The sequence below is a fragment of the Mytilus californianus genome, unplaced genomic scaffold, assembly GCF_021869535.1.
Source record: "Mytilus californianus isolate M0D057914Y unplaced genomic scaffold, xbMytCali1.0.p SCAF_11, whole genome shotgun sequence".
Lineage (NCBI taxonomy): Eukaryota > Metazoa > Mollusca > Bivalvia > Mytilida > Mytilidae > Mytilus > Mytilus californianus.
Window position 1 is genome coordinate 64,559,256 of NW_026262593.1, and position 13,458 is coordinate 64,572,713.

At 33.7% G+C, this 13,458-nt stretch overlaps 2 protein-coding genes across 4 annotated transcripts in view; one reads left to right on the plus strand and one right to left on the minus strand.

Annotated features, from left to right (window-relative positions):
- LOC127720525 (tRNA pseudouridine synthase-like 1) overlaps positions 1 to 13,458 on the plus strand; it is a 206,835-nt gene that overhangs the window by 40,192 nt on the left and 153,185 nt on the right. The gene's annotated exons all lie outside the window — the stretch shown is intronic.
- LOC127720529 (PDZ and LIM domain protein 4-like) overlaps positions 1 to 13,458 on the minus strand; it is a 197,662-nt gene that overhangs the window by 13,640 nt on the left and 170,564 nt on the right. The window lies entirely within an intron of this gene.

Consider the following 13,458-nt stretch of genomic DNA (forward strand, 5'->3'; position numbering starts at 1 on the left):
CATGACGGAAAAACATATAAACGTTTGCTTAATTTGGAAGAATTTTCTAATCTGCAAGTGGTATCCTATAATAAGGACAAAACCACTGTATTGTACTCGGATGAATCTGGTTATCATTGTGCATTGTATAAAGTATTGTACAAGTAACAATTTTGGAACTAAGATTGATCTAGAAAGAATTTGAGTTTGAAATGATACCACATTTATCCTTAGGCTTCTTATTAAATATGTATAAGGAAAAACCAAGTAGTAAATCTTTGCTGTTAACAATTATCCTTACTTATTAAAGATATAAGATAATAAGATGTAGTAGGATTGTCAATGAGAAAACAGTCAATCTGAGCCCAAAGAACATGGATGAAAGCAACTAGGCCGTACGGTGACCTATAGTTGTTAATTTCTGTGTCATTTGGTCTCTTGTGGAGAGTTGTCTCATTTGCAATCATACCACATCGTCTTTTTTATAGTATGATAATTTATTTCCATTTTCATTTATATAAGAGATTTTAAGCACAGTTATATGACTTGGCTGCTTTGTAGCAAATTTAAAATGCAGAATTTGGTCGACTCACATGCTACTTAGACAGCACCTCATCTATTACCTACAATGACACTATAGTTACTTATATTTTGTCATGTTGGGTTTTTTTTGTAGACGATTCATTGTTGAAAGCCGTACAATGACCTATATAGTTGCTCAAACCACGTAGTGTTGACATTGGTTGAATAGTACTATTAGAAAATATTTCGAATCTCCTTATTTTAATATTCTATATCTGTGTCATTGTTTAAGTATTAATACTATATGTACAATTATACACTAGCAGGTGAAACGTTAAACCAATGAATGACTTGAAGATAAAATGAAAGTAATTTGTTACATATTAAATGCGTTACCAGCATTTTCCTATATTAACTTTTATCATGAGCGTTCAAAACCGACAATTTTAAAGTCCAAAGATGTTTAAGAACTGAAACACGTAAAGAGCTATATGACAAAGAACCTTACAATAAAAGTGGAGTCTATCTAAGGCCAATTTTGCATGATGGAGTATAAAGTCTTAGTTTCATGAAAACTAGTTTTGCTGCTTCTCCGCTAAGCACTTGTACAATGTAATTACGGAATTGATCACATTGATATACCTGATTGATTGACCAAATGTTGTTTGAAATACACACAATGGTAAATATTCCACACATGTTCAGGCTACAGAACAATTAATACAATAAGTAGGTCCTGAAATTATGGTTGATCAAAATGGCGAGCAACACATTTGTACTGCACTTGAAAATGAGGGTATATTGGATAGAAACTATAATTTAGCCTTACCTGGAGACCATTGAAAGTGTTTTTAAGGTGCAGATAGGCATACGATTTAAAATCCGCATTCTGACCAGATAAGACTCAGTATTCATACACCCTGCACCACAAAACGGTCTTTTTTTAATTTTAGTTTCTTGTGTATATTTCGGAGTTTAGTATGACGTACATTATCACTGACATGTATACATGTTTGTTTAGGGGCCAGCTGAAGCACGCCTCCGGGTGCGGTAGTTTTTCGCTGCATTGAAGACCCATTGGTGGCCTTCGGCTGTTGTCCGCTCTTTGGTCGGGTTGTTGTCTCTTTGACACATTCCCCATTTCCATTCTCAATTTTATTCAACCGGTTGAGATCCCGCTAACATGTATAATCCCGCCACATTCTGTATATATATGCCTGTCCCAAGTCAGGAGCCTGTAATTCATTGGTTGTCGTTTGTTGATGTGTTATATAATTGTTTTACGTTCATTCTTTTGTACATAAATGAAGCCGTTGGTTTTCTCGTTTGAATTGTTTAACGTTTGTCATTTCGGGGCCTTGCACTAAGCGGTATGGGCTTTGTTCATTAGTGAAGGCTGTACGGTGACCTCTGGTTGTTAATTTCTGAGTCATTTTGTCTCTTGTGGAGAGTTGTCTCATTGACTGCAAGTCGGGTACAGCCGTGGATTGTCTTGCATTTATAGCAGCGACATCTATTGGTATGACATCGGAACAAGATCTGTGTTCAGTTTGCAAACATACCACGCAAAGTGCTTAGTCATGAGAGTTACAAAACCACTCTTGTTTCTTGTCATGATTATCACAAGTAAAGGGGATTGGAACGTCTTCTATCTTCCGATAATCTTCAATCGAGATAAGTTTATGGTCCCTACTGGTTTTGATTTTCTAGTAAGCTTTCTCGCAATCTTCACATAAACCCTCTTCACAACTGGTGCACCATTTTCTAGCATTCTGATGGGTTTCCTCGTAAAAAATTTGGACCACAAGGTATAACCGTAGCCATAATCACACCTACCATAAATAAAGAAGAGTTTGTGAATTTGTGAATAATCAATATGACTTTTGTATAATCTTAGTAAAAAAAGGTACCAAGCATAAAACATTGTATAACCTTTACGCACGACGCCCATTTCGTTACAAATAACAGCTATGGTAAATCTATTCCCTGGGTAGAAAGTCCAAAGTGTTTCGAATCAAAGTTTTTATAAGGTTATTAACAAATACGAACAAAGGCCTCTTTTAAACAAAAGAACATGTTCCGACGGCCTTACACTTACACTTTCGATAGCCTTACTCTTCAAAAGTCAGTAAACACTATTTTCTCTATCCGAAAAACAAAAAGTTATCACAACTTTGACTGAATAAGATATTGATGGAGAACTCATAGGGGATTAATTATAAACTTGATTCTTTTTTTTCAAATTAAAAGTAAAGTTTTGTTTGAACAGCACATCTAACTGTTTTTTTAGATCAAAAACCAATTTTATACTTGTTTTGGGATCCCGCTAACATGTTTAACCCCGCCACATTCTGTGTGTATCACCCTGTATAACCCCTATACAAATGAATCCGGACGTTGAAGCGATAATCAGGACAACATTTGGGATGAAAACAATTTCAAATGCCTTTCTAGAACTTATTTGAGTATATATCAATGTGCCAATGTGCATGTTAGTTTATGTAATCAATTATACAGATGTTGCAAGTTTTAGATTTTGTAACGAGCGTTTGGTGAAACTGCTAGATGCAAAACGCACAGACATGGTGCAATTTTCGATGTTTTATAAGAAAATCAATGTTGAATATCTTTTCTTACATACATTTTAGTGTATCAATGCTTTAAGCAATGAAAGATTACACGTTCAATTACTGTGTGCCTCAAAATGTTCCCTAGAACTCAGAGTAAACACAATATCATACTTAATAAGTTTTTTTCTTACCGTACCGTCGTTTCACCAAATATGTCAAGTTCGTTGCTCTTATACAAAAATCACTGTACAATTCGTTGACAAAAACCGTCACAAATCCTTTTCCTTTTAAGGTATTCGAGATGGCTTCAGCGACCCTTTTAATATCTGTTTTTTTTTTATAATTTTTATCTGTAAACGTAGCTGAAATAGTAGACCATAAAATAATCAGTAATTCAAATCCAAAATTAAAATGTTATAACCGTGTACATCTGATGCCAGTTTTCACATTGAAGACTAGGAATTTCAACGTAATTCCAGGAACACTAAACTGTTAATAATATATTCCAGATGAAATAAAGTTTCAAAAATGTATAGATGTATTCCCGTATCAGTGTGGAAAAGCGCAATACCTATGTTGATAATAATACTGAATCATTTACCTTTAACTTGTTTGTCAACGGCTATCGATAACGATCATTTTACGCTTACTCAGTCTGTCAAAGACCTTCCGGTGGTGATCTAGATAGAATACAAGTGTAAAGTGTAAAGTTCATGCATGTGCATGATACAAAAATAAGAATGTTTAAGTATTCAACATTAAAATCAACATTCAAGGTTTAGTCTTCTGCAAGTTATTCTTATATTTGATTTATGCGTTTGGAACTTCTGGCGATACCAAAGGTTTAATGTCTATAACAAGTACGATGAGATAATTCAGCTATACAGAGGAACGTTCACATAATCTGACCCAGTCAATTTAAAACCTGAGCGCAAAGAAATGGTCTCGTCCACATTGTTTTGAAAATGATTTTATCAGCCAAGACAACTTCAAATGCCGATGTTAGTCCAAGTTCGACTAATCAAAGCAGCCATAGAAGCTCGTTGAACATTGTTTGCCGAATGCATAAGATGAAATTACAACTTTTTTTTTTAATGCATACAAATATTTCGATGTGGAATGATGGCCAATGAGACAACTATTCATCAATGTTCAAATGTAGTGGATACTGGATGTTAGCAATTGTAGTCCATCGTATGCCATTCAACAATGAGAAAACCTAAGCCATATAGTTGCCTATATAAGGCCCCGATTTAAAAAATGTAAAAAAATTAAAGCGAGAAAAATAACGGCCTAATTTGGAAGTAACTGAGTTTGTTGGGGTTCTTGATATCCATCACCTAGAGAACAAGTTCCATAACAATGCATCAGGACTATAAGAAGTCGTTTTTTCTTAAGATTGATGCTTTCGGTGGTTTTTCATGAAAATAAGAAGTCAATATATTTAATGAAATTCGTACGAATGGGTATAGATTTTAAGATGTTCATCATAACCAGAACGAATGAAAAGTCAATTTGATTTTGGAATCACAGTATCACCACGTTTTATACCTTAAAGATAAATAAATGGGGACTGTGTCCATGGGACACAGATGATGCCCCAGCTTGCATATAATGTAATAAAGGGACAGGAGTCGGTTTCACAAAAAAAACTTACGACTAAGATTGATCGTAAGTATACTGAATTGTTCATGACTTACGATCAATCTTAGTCGTAAGTTTTTTTGTGGAACCGACTCCAGATCTCAAGAACTGTAAAAGTGACCTTACCCAAATTAGTACTTGTTCTGAGATTTGTGGTAATAAGCATTGTGTGTCAGTTTCTTAACATTTGGTTGAGGCAAACTAAAGTTAGAGAACGGAAACGAAAAATTCAGCTATATTTCCATTTGTAAAGGGGCATAACTCTAGAACAATTAAAGTGACGCCACCAAAATTCAAACTTGATCTGTGTTTTGTGGTGATTAGCATTGTGTACTATAAGTTTCTTAACATTTGGTTGAGGCAAACTAAAGTTAGAGAACGGAAACGAAAAATACAGCAATATTTCCATTTGTAAAGGGGCATAACTCTTGAACGGTAAAAGTGCGACCATGAAAATTCAAAATTGATCTGTGTTTTGTAGTAATAAGCATTATGTATAAGTTTCATAATATTTGGTTGAGGGAAACTAAAGTTAGAGAACGGAAACCAATTTTGGGACATACGTTCTGACGGACGTACATTCGTACAGACGGACAAGAATAAAACTTAATGCCCACTCCGCTACGGCGGAGGCATAAAAAATTTAATAGAAGAAATCAAACTAGTTAATATTGAGAATTATAACTTCATCTTTAAATCTCCACGTCTTTACATCAAAGGAACCATATTAATTATTAACGATGGCTTTACGTAAAAACATATCTTTCAACCTTATGGTAAATCTATTGTGTTTGTATTGCATGACCTCCTTAAATCCGCCTCTGAGATTCCGGTGAAGAGCCTATAATACATTGGTTGTCTTTGATTGCTGTCTACCATATTTTCCTTTTTTTTTCATTTCTTGCTGTAGTATAGATAAGATCTCTTGTGTTGATTTTTTTTAATTAGCTCACGTTTTTTTTTTATCCTATACGGTCCTATACATTTTGGGATTTGTTCATTGTTGAATGTCGTGTGGTAAACGTTTAAAAATAAGCTCTCATCAAATATGCAGTCGGACGCGTCTATCCGTATGCTAAACCAGTGATAATTGCATTTGTCGAGCAATGTATTTCCTACAAATTTACACTTTCATATAGATAACGAAACTTGTTACACTTACAAAATACCTCCAGTTTTTCAACACAGTAACGGATATTTTTATATTATTTTGATTTGTGCATGAAGTAAATTAATTTTTGTTAAACATGTATATTGGTTAAATTCTTATAAAAGCACACTTTCATACATGTAAAATTCATTTGACAAATCAAATATTGTCGCAACACATCGTACAGTATAAAAAAGTGTAATGATAAAGATCCGTACACAACATGAAAATAAAGACCAGTTAAAACATGTATTATTTTGTTTCTAGATAACACATAAACCTACGAGATCTATAAGTTTGATAATTTTAAACAACGACATTTCAAATATGTATGTTTGAAAAAATGTCAGGCACGAGAAACTTAAAATTTTGATCATTTAAAAATAGCAAGCATGCTTTTATCAGTGGCATGGTCGTGCAATTTTTATTGTTTGTCTATAAAAATATCACATATTTGAAAATCCTTGAATAGTACGGCTAAGAGTAAATTGGAGCAAAATATCCGAAGAATAGATATTGGATTTTCTTTAAAAGTATACATTCTTCACTGTCTGAACTCAGTGGTACACGTTATGTTCGATTCGAATGCGTCAACCTCCGGATTCATTTGTATTGGATTTATAGGGGGTTGCATGTGCCTGTCCCAAGTCAAGCTGGTAGTTTTCTCGTTTAAATTATTTACCATATTCATTTCGGGTCCTTGTATAGCTGACTATGCGGTAAGGGCTTTACTCTTTTTCTACAAGCAAACCTTTAGCTGTTAATTTCTGTGCCGTTTGGTCTCTTTTTTATATTTAAGGATGTGCCAAAGCTACATTATGATCTTCTGTCTCCTAATCGTAAAATATGCATAAAAAGGTCCCGTAAACTATGATGGTTACAGTAAGAACAGAAATAATTGTAAAAGTTTATAGTGGATAACCATATAACTTTATATATATTTAATAAATATAATGGATATTAACTGTCAAATTCATGTTCACCGATTTTACCCCAATTCTCACACTTTATTTTTAAATAACATTTTAAAACAAATATCCTAATTACAAAAGGCCAAACAGAAACAAATAGCAATGCCTGGGCTTGCTATAATATATCAGCATGGCGGACGTATTTTAGAACAAACTTATCCACCAAGACAACCCCAGAAGACAGCCAATGGTCATATCACCTGAGATTCAGATAAATATAAATATAAACAGAGCACGTGCAATCGGATTTTCTAGATCTGTTTAATTTCATGTTATATACATCTTTGGTTGAAATCTATGTAAAAAGTAAAATCACAAAAATACTGAACTCCGAGGAAAATTCAAAACGGAAAGTCTATAATCAAATGGCAAACTCAAAAGCTCAAACACATCAAACGAATGGATAACAACTGTCATATTCCTGACTTGGTACAGGCATTTTCTTATGTAGAAAATTGTGGATTGAACCTGGTTTTATAGCTAGCTTAATCTTTCACTTGTAAATCATCGTTTTACTTGTAAATGAATGTTACTGTGGATTCATTAATATTCGTTGGATAAAATTTTTTGAGGATTTCTTGGGTACATAGGAATCACGAATATAGATATTCAACGAAGTACAAGTTTTCTAAAGAAATGTATGCAGACTTAACCAAGACAATGAAATTAAAAATCCACGAAAACTGGTATCCACGGAAATAAATGAATCTACAGTAAGCTATTAAACATGACAAACAAATACCGAGTATATCGAAAGAACTGAAAAAACAATTAGACCGAATATGTCGACAAGATAAGTGTCTTCTGCTATGTATGCATCACCCAACATGTAAATTCAGTACAAAGGTCACAGTCGGTAAAATTACAGATACGACAACTATGTCGGTATCTAAATTCCATAACTGCGAAAACATTTCGCCGACAAGTCAAAAGTTATACTTACTTTTTTCACAATTCAAGAGTATAAGCAACAAGGAATTTTGAATAGCACCTGTTAACACTAGCTATGGAAGCGACAATTTGTGGGATCTATGGACTTCAAATCGTCAAAAATATCATGCCGACCTATGAGCTACGGTGCCGCAGCTAGGTTAATACTTCATTTGTTATCTAATTATGTCTCAACGACTCGTTTATAGAAACGTTAGAAGCAGAAGCTTTTTTAAACTGCAAATAAATAATGTCGACAAAATGAAAGTTTAGTTAACCTGTTAAATGATTAACGAATTTATATCCATGGCTTACGTGTGTGGACTATGGTCATAGTGTGATATCATTCGTAATCTCGCCTGTATCACGTGGCAATGATTTTATCAATAATTATACATATTATTGTCGCGGGTGGATTTAGATAATATTTCAGACCAGGAAATAATGGCGTACCTCCCGATTTCTAAAATTTTGGCACAATGTTACATTGAATCGAGTTACATTGGAATATGAAATAAAACATCGGGATCACCAACTTTTTTCTTATATGAAAACGCAAGGATGCACACTCCGTTCTGACTTTATTTTGTTACAGTCGTTCGTGAAATGTTCCAATTAGCATCGTTTCTTAAAGATTTTTATACCATTATATATATAGTTATTTCCTGGTCTGAAATTTTATTTAAATTATTGACAAAATCTGACTTCTGTTGTGAACATGTGATTTTATAACTTGATAGATTTAATCTTAGTACTTACTATTTTTCCTATTCCTGGGACCAACGATTTTTTACTAACTACAAATTAGCAATAACAAGTACTCGTTCATCCTGAATTAGTCACGTTTTATCTACAAGAGGGGCGAAAGATACCAAAGGGACAGTCAAATTCATAGATCGAAAACAAACTGACAACGCCATGGCTAAAAAAGAAAGACAAGCAGACAAATAATAGTACACAAGATACAACAAAGAAAACTAAAGACTAAGCAACACGAACCCCACCAACAACTGAGGCTGATCTCAGGTGCTCCGGAAGGGTAAGCAGATCTTTCTCCACATGGGACACCCGTCGTGTTGCTCATGTTATTACAAATCATGTGGATAGTCTAATTCGGTAGTTCACATTCGTGAAAAGAGAACATGGAGAAGTGAATGTTAATTACGACATAAGAAACATATCTGATATCATCTATGAAACGGTTTTTCAATAACGGTCAACCAACTCGTGATGGCGCCATTAAAATTTACGAAGGGATGATTTCAACTTCACCATTTGGAGCTCTTTGTTTAACATGTTTAATAGCTTTCTTGTGAGCAGCAATCCTGTATCAAGGAAATCATGATAGGAAATATCGTATCAATTGAGAGATATATACTCCGTATGCAGGCGCTGCTAGAATGTTGCTACATAGAAATGGAAAGTGCACAATTGGGAATCTGAAATCATCTCTTTTGTCGTAAAAGTTTGTTTTCATCCGACCCTCATTGTCAATTTCTAGATGTAAGTCAAGATATGAAGCAGACTTAACTGTATATGTTGTATCTTTTATATCTTGTTCGATGGGATAGATTCGTTCAACATAGTCAACAAATTTTTAATTATTTAGTGAGAGAACATCATCTATATATAGCGGAACGTAAAGTTAAAAGATATTGCTAACTTCTTATCTTTCTTCCTAAGAAGTTCCTGTATGAAGTTAGCCCCATAATAATAAAGAAACAAGTCGACAAGAAGAGGGGCACAATTGGTTCCCATTGAAATGCCGACAGTCTGTTGAATAACACGTCCTCCAAACGTAACAAATATGTCAAGAAATCAAGCATCTTGATAATGTCAGTTTCAGAGAATTTTTTGTTTGAATCGGAGTGATTCTTTACAAAGTAGGATTTATCCCTCCCTATGACAAGATACTTGTATCTACGTTCGCCATTCTTTTTTATGAAACAAAGCAATACTAACTCTTTTAATTTGTCTTTTAGTTTGGAATGGGGAATACTTGTGTAAAGTGAAGAGAAGTCAAATGTTTTAATACTATTGCAAGTTGAAAGAGTCTTAGATTGTATCTACTCTAATAGATCTTTGGAATTTTTTAGTATCCACATCTGATTCAAGCCACCTCTAGAATAGGCAGTTTCACAATAACTTCGAAGGCGGGCTTTGATTGCTGATAAATTGTATGTTAATTATTTAGAAAAGGGTTTCATGGAGCATTTGGAAGATCCAGCAATATACCGTTGTTTGTAAGGACACTTATGTAGTTTAGGTATCCAATACAGTGATGGAAGATCCAGTGCTTTATCTTTGGTTGAAATTCCAAAAGAACATAGAACAGACCTATGACTATCCAGGATTTCCTCTTTGGTAAGTGTAGTGAGGGTATATGTTGAGTTTCCAAGTGAATTGTCAATCCCTAATTAATTTATCAAGCAGTTTATGCAATGAGATTTACACACAAAAAAACGATGTTGTTTGGGGCTTTATCTATGGGGACAACAACATGTCAATTTGTCATGGAGGTAGGACAAGTGTTTTCAAATATTTTGGCCTCGAGCATCACTGAAGAGACATAGATTGTCGAAATGCGCATCTGGTGCAGAAAAATTGGTACCGTTTATGTTATTGCAACGTTTGGGTCTTTAAAGATTGACCCATTCAGTTTCTTAATTCTAATTTGTATCAACGACCTCACAGCCTTAATGCAGTCGGAAAGGGTATCTACGTCTTCTTTCTCGCGTTTAGCCCATTGCCTAGCATGATCCTCGACTGAATCCATCAGAATTTTGAAGTTGTATTTCCAATTGATGGATTTAGGTTCACGATCTTTCGGACCTGTGGATAACACATGTCGATTCAACAATGAATGACACACCTCTTTAATATTCATGACTGTCGCGACACCATCAATGCTCTTTCCTTCAAAAGTGTCTACTGTGACGTCATCGAATGAAATTAATCACCGAATTCGTCCTGACGTGAGAAGCACAATGGGTGCCAGGAATTTCTCACATTTTATTAGCATCTGCGAGTTCCTTTTTAATTCCTTAACAATCAGTCTTATATTTAAGAATTGAATGCTTCTTTTTGAAAATTTATTGGGATGTAAAAGCGTTGACCGAAGTACATTTTGTATGAAGCGCTTCATTTTAAAAATGTGCGCACGGTCAACGCCTTTACAACTCTATAACATTTCTTCAAAAAGCATTTAATACTTATAATTACATTTTTTCGCAAGGATCACAAAAACACGATTTCTATCAAGTTTGTCTTTTATTTACCTGTGCAGTTTATTGTGGAAGCTCGTGTCATCATAGATGTTACATTTCAGAATGACGCGAAATTGCTGTTAGCCAATCAAAATAACGTATTATAATGAAACATACATGCAATTTAATTATTGTCAAATATTGAACGTCATCAAAGAAACACAAAGACAGAATTCAAAAATATTTTATAGAGTAAAGATGAGTGATGCTTTCCACTGTGTTCTATTGGACAACTATTGTTATAGATCATACTCGTATAGATGCGGGTTATACTTGTGAACTCCTGAGTCTCTAAAGATTGATTTCATCTCTACTACTGTAGTCGGTGATGATGCAAATATTTCTCAATATCTGTTTACCAGTGCCGAAGATGATGGGCTAACGAGATACTATAGATACAAATTGCAGTATAAAAGTTATGTCAAAACTTATCGTCCTTTAATTAATACTTGTTATCTGTGTCATCTCTTTACAAGTAGCAAGCATATCATCCTTTAATTTATACTCTACTTGATATCTGGGTTATCTCTATATAAGTAGCAAGAATATCGTCCTGTAAGTTATACTTTACTTGATATCTGGGTTATCTCTTTACAAGTAGCAAGCATATCGTCCTGTAAGTTATTCTTTACTTGATATTTGAGTTATCTCTTTACAAGTAGCAAGCATATCGTCCTTTAAGTTATACTCTACTTGATATCTGGGTTATCTCTATATAAGTAGCAAGCATGTCGTCCTGTAAGTTATTGTTGGTTTATTCTGTACATTGTGATATTTCATTACATATGAAGGAAATACGATGTGACTGTAGTTCGATGAATTTAACATTCATACCGACAGAATGTCCACAAACGACATCAGAGTTATATCTGGCTAACAATGACCTTGACATTTTAGGTAAGGAAACATTTACTAGATATATAAACCTCATCTATCTGGATATAAGTAACTGTAATATAACGTCAATAGACCAATCAGCTTTCGATAATTTGACACAATTAAAAGACCTGAAATTTTTCATAATCCAATGAAATCATTTCAAACTAATATATTTGCACCACTAAATGAGCTCTGAGTTCTTTCCATATAGCACAATTTGCTGTCAACGTATCCAAGAGAGTCGTGGTCTGATTTTTGTAGAATTACAACAGTGATTTGTGATGGTGGCCCGTCAAATGGAACATTTTCGGAGATATTTTCCGCCATGAAAAATCTTAATTACTTCCAAGTTGATTATGATAGTGATGTTATACATTACTTTACATTTTATTCATTTAAAAGGACTCCATTACAGTATTTGAATATCAATGGATATTTAGGATTGATAGAAATCGATACTTTTGCACCATTAAAATTACTTTCTAGTCTTATTATTCCAAATCAAAATTTTCTTAAACTATCAAATACATTACCAGCTTTGCTCGTGTTTGAAAATCGACAAATGGATGAATTGGATTTGAGCAACAATTTTAATACAATTTTAAAAATTACGGTGAATACGTTATTTCGGCTGATCTATTTGCATATATCGGTAACATTTGCGTAAAAAACTATCTGTGTGTTAGAATGGCATAAGGATGATAGATGCAACCGCCTTTCAGAAAATGAAATACAAACATTGTCTTGAGACGTTAAACTTTAATAACGATGACTTTGATCATCACCAGGATCTTATTATCTTATATTTTAATTTTTTTTATATATAGACATTTCCTCTATAACTACTAAATCCTTTAAAAATATTCGAGAACAAAAGAATAATAGTTTTAAACAACCGCTAAACCACAAATTATAATTGATACCTTATCAGATTGGTCTATCAGACTGCCTTCTTCACTCGAATTCCTAAATGCATCATTCATAATCGGCAGAAATAATCTTATCAACAGCCTAACTTTCAAAGGTATTACACGATTGAAAATAATTGATTTTACATGTACTCATCATTTGACGACTGCAATTACACAACAAACGGACTTCAGAATGTGAAAATACTTAATATTTCACATTCAAAATGTGGACTTATAAATCACAACCTTCGGCAATCTGGCGTCAAATTGGAACAGTTAATTATGTAAAGTTCTTCAATAAGTATTGGCCTAAAAGATGATAACCAATGTACATTCCTCCGTGGCCTTAAACGTTTGCAGTATTTAGACTTTTCAAGAAATGTTTTTGAAGATCGATTCATAATTTTTACATTTAAAAGTCATTTAGATAGTTTGCAATCCTTGATACTTGAAGGAAATTTATTCACAAGTATTCCATTAATTCTAGACGAGTTTAACCGTCTTAGTTTCCTTAACATCAGAAACAACAAAATAGCCTATTTGACAACTAAAGAAATTGACACCATTGAAGTGCTATTTGAGAAATCAAATAAGACAATGACAGTCTTATTAGAGGGAAACCCTCTTGTCTGTAGT